This window comes from Haemaphysalis longicornis, unplaced genomic scaffold (genome assembly GCF_048455015.1).
Source record: "Haemaphysalis longicornis isolate Haplotype H1 unplaced genomic scaffold, Haemaphysalis longicornis Haplotype H1 scaffold_4, whole genome shotgun sequence".
NCBI lineage: Eukaryota > Metazoa > Arthropoda > Arachnida > Ixodida > Ixodidae > Haemaphysalis > Haemaphysalis longicornis.
In genome coordinates this window covers 29,323,323-29,337,916 of record NW_027526361.1, presented here as the reverse complement: position 1 = coordinate 29,337,916, position 14,594 = coordinate 29,323,323, and positions in this window count along the sequence as shown.

Genomic DNA, 14,594 nt, shown 5'->3' with positions numbered 1-14,594 from the left:
CGGACTGCTTGGCTTGTCAAACTCCAGTGTCAATAGAACATGTTCTGGGTGTGCGCTGATTGTTAAAGGAATGCCACGCCCTGATTAACCCTGCAAGCTGCCTTGGCTACAGTCCTCTAACCGAAGCGGTCAGCGTCAGCTCATTGCCATACCATAGCCGTTCTTCACTGAAACGTTCTTATCGAGCGCTAAAATCTGTAGCGCGGTTTTTTGTTGACACCGGACTGCTTTTCGTGGCTTTGACTCAGCTCACAGGCATTCAAATGAGCGTGCGAACTATTTATGCGTCTTATCTAGACCACCCATCGTACTTTCCTACAGCTCTCCATTAAAAGCACTTATCTCAAGGCCGACTTATCTCTATTTTGCTGATTAAGTTGTTTTCTCTTCTGTCATAAATGCGGAGCAAACCGTACGTTCTGTCTGCCTTTCTTTATTTAGCCACAGATGGCAGTGCGAAGCAGCCCCGCGGTACATTATCGAAGAGTTCTGTCAAACTGAATTTTACAAACAAAAGAAATATTAACCGTTCCCGTCCAGTTTATCTTAACGCTGGCACTCGTAATTTGGAACGATCTGTCGCGTACAAAAGCTGCTCACGTGGTACGCTGCGGCTGAGCGAAAAAGGCTCTGCTGAGGCGCATTCTGGCACTGCAAGTCTCGGTTCAATGTATGCGCAGGAGGCATCAGTTCTAAACTCTCTCTCTCTCTCTCTCTCTCTCTCTCTCTCTCTCTCTCTCTCTCTCTCTCTCTCTCTCTCTCTCTCTCTCTCTCTCTCTCTCTCTCTCTCTCTCTCTCTCTCTCTCGAAAATTATATTGTGGGTTCACAGTTAACTCCGGGCAACCCCCAATGGTTGATTAGCATCTTATATTAAATAGGATCCCAGTTTATGAATGGTTCTATGGGAATACGGTGGTAGTTGTAGATAAACCAGACTAAGCTTGAAAGTATTCAACTACCCACCGCAGTGGCTAAGGCGTTGTGCTGCTGAGCCCAAGGACGCGGGTTCAATTCCCGGCCGCGGCGGCCGTTTTTCTGATGGAGGCGAAAAGCAAAAATGCCCGTGTGTACGAGATTTCGGCGCACGTGAAAGATCCCCCGGTGGTCAAGATCAATCCGGAGCCCTCCACTACGGCGCGCCTCATTGCCTGCGTTGCGTCGGTGCGTTAAACCAACAGGTTAAACCCTACAATCAATCAATCGTGTGTTCGAGATTTGTGGTCAAAATTAATCCGAATCCCTCCTCATCGGCGCGCCTCATCGCCTGTGTAGCGTCGCCGCGTTTAACCAATCAATCGATCAATCAATCAAACAACAAAAGAATTGAACTGGAAGAGATAGGGATAGTTCAAGATCAGAAATAGTTAGGCAAAATCTTCACCGTTACTCCGATCATAGCTAACTATTTGTCGTCGGTCGATTGCCTTGCTTGTCCGGGGAGGGTGTGGGCCGAAATAGAAACGGGGTGACTGTCGTTCCTGTGGAACCTGCTGGGGCGTTATGTGGAAGTTTAAAGGAAAAAAGTGGCCAGTGAACTTTTCTTAAAAGTGGCCAGAGCAATCATGAAGGGGAACTCAGATATCACTTGCGATGTGGAGACAGCCGAAAGCTGCTGGATGGGAAAAAAAAATAAAAAAAAACGTACGCCGCTGTACGCTACTCAAAAAAATGAAAGGAGAGAAAGTAGTGCAGGAGTGGTATATGGAGTGTTTCGTTGAAGAGTGCTACAGTACCCTGGGGGGTAACGTTCTGTTGTTATTATTGCGCTTATTTTGGCGTGTTCAACAGCATGTCGTGAGAATAGAAGCGAGGAATGAATGAGCGTCGCATCTGATGCCCAGATGGAGCTGTGGAACGTACTGGTGCTCGCATGCGCGCACTCGTGTGCCATTCCCCGGGTGCGTAGACTGACTGATTTCCCACAGAGTAACGTCACAGTGATGTGGACGCGTTCGTACAGCCCCCGTGATATGCCTGGATGGCACAAAGGCGAACGCGCCGATGCTGGGCTCAGCGAGAGAGAGAGAGAAGCAAGGTTACCCCTTTTCTACGCAACAGGGAGCGCCACGGTCCCGTTAGTCAAGGCGCAACGACTGCGCGCGCGCCTCGTCGGCTTCTCGGAATCGTCGTGGCGCAATCGCAGCCCGCTATCGTCGTGACGCTGAGCCGGCATCCGCTGTATTGCGTGACGTGGTGTGGAACTTTAAAGAGCATGGCCGTCTCTTCCCTCGTATATGATCTCTTTATCTCACAAAGGCGCCGCCGTGGTCGTAACAGTTACGAGGCTGAAACCTGTGCTTTCACCGTGCGAGGTCATTGAGGTGCGGGGGCGTGCGTCGGCAGACAGAATAACAGAAACACGCGTAAAAAGGGAAACACGGGGGTCAACATAAATAAAACATGCCAAAACAAAGTAATAAAATAACAGAATGGTCGGTGTGGTCTCCTCCCCCTCCCCTCTTTAACTTGTTTACAAATATGAAATCGGTCCACAAGTTTTGCGACACACCCCGCTTCCTCCTATGTGCCTCTCCCGTGTGCCTCGCCTCTTGGCGTGACCTCTCACCTGGCGTTAGGCCACTCGATCGTCGTTTCTGCTTGTTGCACTTCGAGTGGCACAGGCGGATTGCAGAGAAAACTCTGATAAGTGCCTTTTTTTTCGTGCGTGTCGTATGGGCACGAACGACGCAAACGCATTATGGAGATAGCTTTGATCGGCACACTTGTACATACACGCCAGATTGCCACACTTGTCCAAAAGGTGACGTGCCCCCGTACACACAGTCCTGGCAGGAAGCAGCAAGATGTGAATCTAAAGCATGAACGTTCACCTATCGCGGCACTAACCCACGAAAGCTGCGGAAGAAGAAACAAGGATCGGCAATCGACGCAACGCCGTCTGACCAGAATCCGGAGCTAACTGCAGTTACCGCCGTCGGCCGCGTCATCGTCGTGTGCCGTCGGGTGGAAAGGGCTGACCGGAAGCGGCCCTGAGGCACCGCCGTTCATTGTGCCCAGCCGTCCAAGGCCACGCGCGCGGCGCACCCAAGCCTCGTACTGTCACTGGCAGCATTCCTCCGCAGCGTTTCCCGCCACATGCTAGAAGCCGCCCGCGGGAAAACGATGCGAACATGTGGTCGACTCCGGTCTTTCGCTTCTGCAATTCATCGCGCCTGAATGAAACTTACCGCCCCTCTATACGTGCAGCCGAGGGCACGCTTTTGAGCAACGTAAAACGCCCTCCAAGTCCGCAGTCCACTGCTTGATCCGTCTTGCTGTGCCGAAGTCGTGTCTGAAGTTTCCCGGCGCAATGGTGCTATGTATACCATCGCGTCGCGCGGATGCCATCGGCGACGTTAGCGGTAAGCAGTTGTGTCGATACGCGCTTCACGTAAGCCTGTGTAGGAGGTAGCTGTTAATTGTGATCTTGTGTTCTACTCCAACGAAGCAGAAATAGTCGCTTTAGAACCTTTCACGTAGTAAGTGAAAAAATTGGCTACATGTCTGCTCACTCCGATACAAATGTCATCGAAAGACGACTCCCCCTGACTCCCCCTGCCACCTTTTAAAGGCATTTGTGACTACCCCTGCTTCTTCTGACTCCCCCTGACTCCCTTTCTGACTCCCCCTGCCACCTTTTAAATGCATTTGTGACTCTCCCTGCTTCATCTGACTCCCCCTGATTCCCTTTCTGACTCCCCCTGCCACCTTTTAAATGCATTTCTGACTCCCCCTGATTCCCTTTCTGACTCCCCCTGCCACCTTTTAAATGCATTTGTGACTCCCCCTGCTTCTTCTTACTCCTCCTGACTCCCCCTGCCACCTTTTAAATGCATTTGCCCCCCCCCCCCCCCTGCTTGCTCTTCCATCGATAAACACGGTGGAAACTTGCTCAAGTCAATTCAATTTTCCCACGTTCCACTGTTCGATCGCTATCGATTGGAACCTTTTGTTTCTGTCAGGCTTGGAATGCCGCCACGAGGTGCAGGCTGGGCCACGAGCTCTCTTTGTATTTTGGGCTCGAAATTGGGTCAATATTGTTTGCAACGCGTATTTTTTATTTGGGGTCGCAAATATAAAGCGCAGATCTATTTTCGATTAAAGCAGCAGTGACCAGTACCTGTTATGTATTGGTGTTTTGCCTTAACTGTGCGTAATGTTTTCCTTTTACTCAACAATATTGACAAGTACGAAGGAGATTTAGTGGTTTGTAAAGGTTTTGCCTAGATAAACTTCTCGTTTTAGAATTCCGTTATCCTCTGCCCGGTTGGCTGAATCTGGGGACAGACAGACAGACAGACAGACAGGCAGACCAAAATTTTTGGGTTTAACTATCGTCTAAAATTCTGAAAACGTACTACAGTGCGTGGTGAACGGCAAATAGCAGACTGGGCATCCACTATCAGTTTCCTGCTGAGAGGCGGTGATATGCGTAAGAAGGGTCGTCGTCAACATATCTTTACCACCCACAAGTGTCGCCTTGGTTGTTCCCGAGAGGCGAGTGCAGTTCAGTGTTTCCTATACAGGACATGTCTGTCCACATCCCGTATCTTCCGTCCGCATGCGAGGAGCCCCGTCGTGGAAGAGCGGGGGGCTGATTTATGCATTGGGAACCCTCCGAATGTTTCCAACGCGAGAGGGCGCAAGGAACCCGCCTGACAGAGTGACTTCGATGTTGTGTGGCTTCGATGTGGGTTCGATTCCTGTTCGCGGTGGCCGTCCCCTTCGCCGGGACCCCTCGTGCCCGCAGTTCTCGTCGTCGTAGACAGAAGAAAACAATATTGATGTGCAGGGACTCCTCAATCTGTCACTTCTCAGCACGTTAGCAAAGAGCGGGTGACACAACCTTGTCGAAGTTGCTTTTGCAACTCGCAAGTGCACGCCGCCTCATTCCTGTGCACTTTAGGAGTGGGTGACACGGCGTTTTTCCTCTAAAGGGGGTAAATTTCCTCATTGTGGTTCCTCAGCTCAGGAGGAGGGCTAGAAGGAGGGGAAAGGCCGTGGGCGAGGAATGGGATGACTGTCACTATGATATACCGGCCGAATTGTTGCGACTCTACTAATCAAACGACGGCCAGCTTCGCTGCAACATCGTGACGCGCGTTAAACATCTACCGCTTTTCTAAACGTCGCCTTCCGCTACGCCTCACGGAAGTCATAGTATGGGCTCGACTTGGGGGCTTAAAATCTCCCTCCTCCTTTTTAAGAGGACAGCTTAGTGCACACTCGCAGAGGCGAGCGTAATATACGCGCACTGTCAAATCGTTTTTGGCCCGTCGCCGCGAGACCAGTATTCCGCAGCTGGGGAACCATTTTAAAGCAAAGCTTTCTACCTCTACCTGCCTAGGGTTCTTTCGTGGCGTGCGGGGTAAGCCGGACCCGACGAAATTAAGTGAGCGTACGGCAAAGATACGTTAAGGATTGGTTTGCAGGGCGGGAAAACAAAATGTAGAGACCACATACAGGCATCTGGTCGCTAGAGAAACGCTGCCTTTTGCGCACTGCTTGCCACGAATGGGACTCCGCTTTCTAAGTTGGTGAATACCAATTCGGTTGTGTTTTAAGAGGTATTACAAAATGCAAAAAGAGCAACTGGATCTGATAAATAGAGATTATGAAAGTTCCCTCGGCTTTCTCGCAATTCTCAAACTTACTAAAGTTTAAATTGGTATAAATGGGAGTCACTAAACTCACATGCCGAATTGTTTCGGTGTCTGCGCTTGGGTCGCGCGGTGGTTCAGCCCTGAGCTAGCACATCAGGATAGCTAGGTTCCGCTGTCTCACCCTTCGAAAGACGCTCCTCTCCGTTTTCTTTCCGCCGACGCACGTCCGAGCTACAGTGGCGGCGTCCGCCGCTCTAGCCAGGTCGTTCCCGACGCTGCTGCGTTCGGGACGCCGCCCCCGCGAATTCCAGGTAACGGCTCGCAGAATCTCTGGTTTCACTCTTTGTAGAGCCACGTGTGTGAATTCAAGTGACGTCGCTTGGGCAATTGTGGGTGTCTTAAAGCTTTGCTGTCCAACCACCTTCACAGCGTGGATTGGAGCCAATTTTTTTGTTGCTTGCTTTCCTGGTCGTGCCTTCTGGGCGGGTGATTGTTCGGTTAGTCATATCTCAGCACTCATCAGCTTTGGATCTTCTCATCATCGATGGTGGTTCGGTCGGGAAGGGAGAAAAGGCTTCGAAGAGAGAGCGAACAAGAGCCAACAAGGCGCGTTTAAGGGAGCGTACGTGGCAAAAAAATTTAAACAGATAACGACGACGCTGCCAAAAAGTTCTTCAGGACATATTTTCGGAAACTGTATACATTCAAGGGCGCTGTTAGCTCTATAGTCTTCGCAGTTAATTCGTCCGTATAATTATTACGAGAGACCTCGCGAAGTCTGCCGTCCCGGGAGGTGACCCGGTGAAAAACATCCGACGGGTTTCGCGGCCTACAGCCCGCCTTTCCTGGCGCCCTTGTTAGCGATGACCTCGATCGGAGGTAGAACGTCCCACTTGGCGGCCGGACGCGCATCGGCGACGATGGGCCGGGACTTCCCGGCCGGGCTTCATTCGTTGCTGCTGAGACGGGCTTTTCCTACGGAGGCGTCGCCTGCGGATCCGATCAAGCGACGCTGATGCCTCGAGAGCAACAGGCCATCAAGGGTTGCGCCGACTGAAGCTACCTTGGTTGGATTAGGGCCATGAAATAAGCTTATGTTTCCTGGTTGGATCTGTAGGGGAAGATAAACGTCAGCGGTGGCTCAGAGGATAAGGATGAGGCCCCGGATTCGATCCCGGCCATGGTTGTCGCCTTTTTTTATTTTCTGAGGTGAAAAATGAGAATGCCCGTGATTCTTGCGCTAATTAAATATCATTATGTGACGGTGAGACAGAGGACGTGAACCATGGAAGGTGCGAACGATTACAAGTCGGCCATGAGAGATCCCGCCGCGGTGGCTCAGTAGCTAAGGCGTTGTGCTGCTGAGCACGAGGCCGCGGGCTCGATTCCCGGCCGCGGCGGCCGCTTTTCTGATGGATGCGAAAAGCAAAAATGCCCGTGTGTAAGAGGTTTCGGCGCACGTTAAAGATCCCGAGGTGGTCAAAATTAATCCAGAGCCTTCCACTACGGCGCGCCTCATCGCCTGCGTTGCGTCGGCGCGTTAAACACTACAATCAATCAATCAATCGGCCATGAGAGAGTCCGCGCAGGCTGCGTTGCCTACACAGCTTCTTCACCGGAGGCTGCGTCCACAGCTCTCTTCTCCGTCTTCCCGTAACAATATCTTCATGTGGTCCGAATTAGCGCAAACTATTCCGTAGCCTTCCCCCCCCCCCCCCTTCCCCTCCAAGCCAAGGTGTAGCAGGGGCGCGCAGAACTCCGATTCGAGCTCGAATGTGTGAACGCACGTATACATGTTCAGCGTCGTGCATAGTCGAGCTCCTCGTCCCGTCCTTCCCACAGTTCGAGCGCAGAAAATTGCTCACTAAGGTCTGCCCATCGTCGTACATTAGCTACAAGGCAGCTTCTTGGGCGCTTTTCTTGCCGGGTACGTGTTGTAGAACGCATCTGCCCTGGGAGAGGCCGCAAATGCGCCTAGAACTGGGTCCGCCTGCTGTTTCGTCTGAGAAGGATTCCAGTTCATCCTCTGGCTTACGCGAAGAAGCACCTCGTTCGCAGCTCTGCATATGACGAGCGCGTTTAAGTTCTGCACGCGCAATGTCTGCATGCTGGGATTTTCTTCTTCAATTAAAATGAGCGCTTCCCTTGGCCCCGCGATGGAATATGCGGGTTCCGTCGCGAACACCCGCGCCATCACGAACCGCCGCGTTTAATCCGTACTCAGCGGGACCCACATTCGAGGATGCATTAAAGCGGGCTGTCATCCGAACGTACGCAGCCCAAGGTCTCTTCGTGCCTGGCAGCCCTCACGTCGGCACGCGAATGCTTGCCTCCAGAAGGTGAGGAGTATACGGGCGACTCTCGAAAGTGCCCCAAGCACCGTTATTTGCCCCCGGCGTCGCTGCTAATGAATCCAGCGACGCTCTAGGCGGCCCGGGATTACACTGTCACCTTCGTGAAAGCTTTCCGATTTCTCCCATGCGCGCCTCCCGTTTCTCGAGTTCTCAGAACCGCGACCTCGAAGAGCCGCCTAGAGTACACAGTGCATGCGATGGCTGCATTGGATAAGAGAGAATCTTTTCGCACCTGTGCAAACACCTTGCGTAGTTCGTGAATTTATTCCTCGGAAATGTTTTTTTTTATCCCATTTCCCGAATGAAATGATTATCTTAAGATGAGTTACACGCATTTAATGTGTGCCGACTAAGTCATAATTGAATTATATTGTTCATTATCAGGGGACAATCACATCCTCGCCTCTTCAACGGCAATCATTTGGCAACACTTTGGTAGCAGGATTGATTTTTGTCGTGGATCCCCGCACGAATAAGAGAAATCCTAGTTCTGCAAGCCGAGAGCACGAGGCCGCGCGTTCGATTCCCGGCCGCGGCGGCCGCTTTCTTGATGGAGGCGAAAAGCAAAAACGCCCGTGTGTACGAAATTTCGGCACACGTTAAAGATCCCCAGGTGGTCAAAATCCGGAGCTTTCCACTACGGCGCGCCTCACCGCCTGCGTTGCGTCGGCGCGTTACAGCTTACAAGCAATCAAGTTTTGCGAGCCGCGCTTGGGAAATGGATCTGACGAAGTATGGGAACAAGGTTGACGGAAAAGTAACCCGGCCGCCATAGACGGGAACTGGGCGGGGGCGACCGTTATTGGTCGCACGCATTGATTTCCGGTAACCATACATCTTCAACTGCTGCTGCCTCCCATCTGGCGACTTCCGTTGCAGGTTCATCATCGTCGACGGCCGCTTTTCCTGGCACAGTCACGTTATAACGAAGTCGGTTTATTGAAATTCGCGCTTTTGTCGGAGTTTTTCCCAGCCCCGACTGCAGTGCAGGGAAAGCAAATCATTACCGCTTTTAAACGAAGAATCGCTTATAGCGAAGTCAGTTTCTTGGCCGGAGGGCTTGCATGTAACGAGGGCTTACTCTGTTTAATCTGTCATTTCTACCGCATGTCGCAGTCATTAGAGAGTTATAGCGGAGCGGGGAACCGGTCCCGGTACAGTACCCGGTAAGCGACCGGCGCTATTGCGCGTGCGCAGAGGCGGAAAAACTGGTTGTGCGCATGCGAAGGTGTACCGGGTACCGTACCGGGACCGGTTCTCCGCTCTGCTATAACTCTCTATTAGAGAGTTATAGCGCTCTATTAGAGAGTTATAGCAGACTCTCTAACAACTATCTAATAGAGAGTTATAGCAGAGTGGACAGCCGGTCCCGGTACAATACCCGGTGAGCGACCGGCGTTACTGCGCGTGCAGACGGAAAAATTGGTTGTGCGCATGCGAAGGTGTACCGGGTACCGTACCGGGACCGGTTCTCCGCTCTGCTACAACTCTCTATTAGAGAGTTATAGCGCTCTATTAGAGAGTTATAGCAGACTCTCTAATAACTATCTAATATAGAGTTATAGCAGAGTGGACAGCCGGTCCCGGTACAATACCCGGTGAGCGACCGGCGTTACTGCGCGTGCAGACGGAAAAACTGGTTGTGCGTATGCGCAGGTGTACCGCGCACTGTACCGAGACCGGCTGTCCGCTCTGCTGTAACTCTATTCTGGTCAGTGTACGCCCGTCCTGCAAGGAAGGAGAAAAGAAGTCAAGCAGTTTGTTCCCCGTTTTTTCGGGACGCACACCGTAAGAACCTAATTCCTCGCGAAAGAGTACTTTTGAGTTCATTGACCAACTCCCAGTGGTTGTTTTGACTTCAGGCTTTGCAGTGATTTCGCAGTGACTGCAGTGGTCGGGACAGGTTGAACACCATGAGCAAATGTGCACGTGCCTTGCTGGCGTGCCGTTTTCGGCACGGACTTCGCGCCTCCATTTTCCCACACGTGCCTGCTCTTCTCGCCCCCCGAAAATGTCACCTTCAAAAGAGAAAGCCGTAGTCTCGACTCGAGCTCCCCCGCTTTTTTTTTCGTCCTAATTTGGCTCGGTACAGTGACGTCTCGTCCAATCTTGGGGGGGGCTCAGTCACGCTATTTCACTCTCCAAGGTGGCCTGGCACGTTGCCTTCGCCCTTCCAACCTCACTCAATGGGGATGCTGAGAGACCCAGCAGCCGGCGCTTCTAATCCTCCCCCTCTTCCTCCTGAGTTGCATCCTCAGAATGAAATTTGCCCCAGACAAAGCAGCGCGCTCGCCTGGTTTAGAAATGCATGAGGTCGTCGTTCGGGTAGCGTTCGCATGCGCTGTATCTCCTTCAGGGAACAAGATGAGAACGCTCCGCCGCCGCCGCCACCACGCGGCGTGCGAATTCCCCGGCGGCAGCAGCAGCCGAGTTTTTCTGTTTCCACTGCGACTCGGAAGGGAGCGCGCCGGCCTCCTTTGACTTTTGCGCGCAGGTTACGCGTGCGCTACTCACACTGGCGGCGCGCTAATTGTTTTGAAGTCGTTAAAGTCGGCGGGAAATGTTTGGAACTTGCGGCCGTGTTCCGTAATTTGGACGCGTTTGTTGCTGGGGGAATGGTTGAGTCTTTGTTGGGCTGCCTAAACGCGAAAATCTTGGTCTGTGTATCCAGCGATTTAGCTGAAAAAATGCTTGGACCCGACGTACATGTAGGCAAAACCGTTCTAAACTGATTAAACTCCTGTCATGGCTTATAAATGTCCTCATTATTCAGCGCAAAGAAGCCTGGGACATATTAGAGGAGAAGTATCAGTATACATGACAGAGTCACCAGCGTTCTTTTACCCGCCGCGGTGGCTCAGTGGCTAAGGCGTTGCGCTGCTGAGCACGAGGACGCGGGTTCGATTCCCGGCCGCGGCGGCCGCTTTTCTGGTGGAGGCGAAAAGTGAAAACGCCTGTGTGTACGATATTTCGGCGCACGTTAAAGGTCCCCGGGTGGTCAAAAAATAATCTGGAGCCTTCCACTACGGTGCGCCTCATCGCCTGCGTTGCGTCGGCGCGTTAAACCATACAATCAATCAACCAGCGTTCTTTTAATTAAGGATACACGCTGAATTGGTTTTTACGGCAGCAAATTAAGAAAAGAACAACGCACTAAAATGGTCCCGAAGAAAAGCGAGATGCAAAAGCAAACTCTAAAACAAAACATGTCGGCTCGAGCTGTTCCAAAAAAGAGGAAAGGTCCCAACAGATGGCGGCCAGCTTTGCGAAAGCGGGAAATTTGAAATGAATTGGACAAACCTCCATTTCACTTGCTATGGGGGAGTGGGAGAGGAAGGGAAGAGTGAGTGGGAGTGAGGAGGGGGAGTCACGTGTCAGGGGCGGCAGAAGATTCATCTTTCGGCGACATTTGCAAAGAAGCAAGCGGATAGGCGGCAATCTTTTTGTCCTTACACGCGGTTGCATGTTCCAGGATGTGGCTCTTGCACGAAATGCAATTTGAACAACTCGTATACGGTATCGAGGAAACACGACTGGAATGAACGATGACGTAGATGAATGTTTGTGCCAAATTATATTTTTACGTCTAGCCGTGCTTGAAAATTACATATGTATACTTTGTGGAATTTATAGAGTGGTAAAGTAGGGTAGTTACTTTGCTACGTAAAACCTAAAGCCGGCGACGAGAGACACTAATCAGTCTGTCTTCTCGTTTCGCCCAGCTAGAAAGCCATCTCCCACCCCGCGACTGCGCGCTGTACCGCGCCAGCCGCGGCGGGTCGTGGCTCGACGCAATAAAGGAAGCGACAAGTGTTTTCGCTCATTGACATTTATTGCTGAATAATAAACATTCAAAGAGCATGCAGGCTAGCTGGTTGAGAGCAAGGATCTATTTCTTTGCCCAGGCAATTTAAGGGAATCGAGAGGTTCGACTCACTGCGACAACAGTCATCTCCAAGGCGCCTCAGCGCGCTCGCATTTGCCTCGCTCAGACCCCGATGGCAGCCATTGACGCATTCTTCTTGCCTGATCCTCGAAGGAAGGAGCTCACCAGGCGCGTCCTGTCGCCACGATTCCTGAGATCCAACTCCCCACAGCTTGCATCCCGGGCATGGTGTAAGAATAGTTTTACACCGTGATCCCGGGTGCTCTTGCCGTCCACAAGACGAGGAGAGGAGGCAGATCCCCCTCACCGACGTGTCGCCGAGCAAGTTCCCGCGAGGAGAAAGCAACGCGGTGAAGCCGAACGTGAGGGAACGCGCTAAGGTCGTGTTCCCACAACTTAGAAGAAATGTTTCTCAATGGGGCTGTGTTAATGATAAGGGTTTTACGGTGTGGTTCATATAGCTCGGACTTAAGGATTGCAATTACAAATGTTGAATTTTCGGGTAACAAAGTACCCAATGAAGTTGAAGGTCGCGTGCACTATCCCGCCATATTTTAACGGCGCAGCTGTTGTGGGCTGGCCCTGACGAGTCCCTACAGGTATCGTGTCACGTTCGCTCAAGAGCAGGTTTCTCCGCCTCCAAAAAAACCGGTTCCCAGCAAAGAAAAAATGCATAAAAATAAAAAAAAAAGTCCCAGGCTTTTTGTATTCCGATATTTATATTGCCCCTGAAAATGTATCTTTTTAGCAATGCACTCGTGTTTAGAGGTGAAGCCGATTTTAAAGGTATCATTGTAAGCATGGTTTTTGTAAGCTGGCTTTTCCACGTGGCCAGTTGCGCACTGAAGCACGGCCATCTACGGAAGGAGTATGATTACAGAAAACGGCTCTAACTCTTGCGTCATCGAAAGGTCTCCGAAACAAATTATACGACAATTAGTCGCTACGGCGACTCTACCATTACGCCGAGTTTCACCTGTCATTATTAGTGAGTTCACAGTAAAGTAGCAAGCGTTGCAGAATAACCGCCACGGTGGCTCAGTGGCTAATGCGTTGGGCTGCTGTGCCCAAGCACGGCCGGGCTAGATGAAAGCGCGCGCCGCTCGCTCTCTAGCCCGGCCGTGGCCCAAGGACGCGGGTTCGATTTCCGGCCGCGGCGGCCGCTTTTCTGATGGAGGCGAAAAGCAAAAACGCCCGTGTGAGCGAGATTTCGGCTTACGTTAAACATCCCCGGGTGGTCAAATTTAATCCGGAGCCCTCCACTACGGCGCGCCTCATCGCCTGCGTTGCGTCGGCGCGTTAAACCACACAATCAATCAATCAATCAATCAATCAATCAATCAATCAATCAATCAATCAATCAATCAATCAATCAATCAATCAATCGGCCCAAGTCACGTAAACTGCCTGTATGCCTGGAGCCAAATCACGCAACCGCAAACCCGCTCACAACTGTAGATTTTGCCCCCTTCGTCCTCAGTGCTATAGGCAGGTGTGTGTCAACAGGATATATAGGCGCGGATGATTTCACCCCGCCGATTTAAATTCCCTGTCGATGAAAGCGCTCGTGTTTGGTTTTTGGCACCGCGGCAAATTGAATCAGACGGCCGCGACTTCCTTTCAGAGGTTTCAAATGCTAATTTCGTGTTCGTAGAATATTACATCTTTTCGTAGCTTTTTGTTTATTTGAGATATATGTCGTTTATTTTATGCCTCCGGTCTTCCGTGTAGTCTTTGGCAAACGAGAGGTGTGTGTCTTCCCATAAACACATATTAGGGGATGATTCGCAGCGATGTGATTATCTGCCTTCAGCTTTCAGACTTAGCTATTCACATCGACTTCTCGGAATTCTCAGGGCTGGGCCGGTGCCTGCACGTCCACCCTTCTTGCTTTAGAGGAAAACTCGCCTCCGTCTTTAGTTTTCCCTTGTCCTCTTGAGCTTTTGGCGTCTCTTTCCGTGTAAATTTCTTTGTCGCGCTTTCTGCTTGAACAAAACGACAGCTTCCAATAAGTCCGCTCGTCACAGGCTAATTGGGCGTATATTATCCAATGATAATGCATTGTCGGGTTCCACGTTTTGAAACGGCTTGTGTCGAGCGGAATGTAGGCTGTAATTGTGTTATATTACCTATTAATCAACGTTTAATTCAGATCGTGAGCGTGTTTATTTCCCTGAGGCCTAACGCTCCAGAACTTTCTTGCTTTTTTGTTGGCAGATGTGAGATGCAGATGCGACGTAGGCATATGCAAGTTTCAGTTTATTAAAGCGAAACCGGACACTGGGTGCAACCCGTGGACATGGTTGTTCTCAAGCAAAGATGGCGCTGGGAAACTCCAGTTCTTTCATTCAGAAAAGAAAGAAAATAACAAGGGTGAAAACGAGCAAAGAAATAAAATACTAGTTTTCTGAAGCCATAAAATTGCTGCTAGCCTTCGGTTAATATTAAAGTGTCAACAAAAAATTGTTGACCTCGTATGCCAGGTATAGGAGGAGCTACAGGGAATGCCAAAGATCATAATTTTTGCTCTAGCCGCGTCTTATTCCGATTTTGGGTCTTCGGCATGTTAAACCCCAAATTTTAAAAATAGTCAGTGTGGGAGCCCCTCGGATGAAGCAATCGTTGCGTGTTAGACTATCGCCCCCCTGTGCCTATTTTCTGTAACCGCTAAAACCGAACAGCGTTGAAATTAGACATCGGAAACGTTGTAGCAGCTTGATACCTCCCCCCCCCCCCCTCTGTTTTTGTTA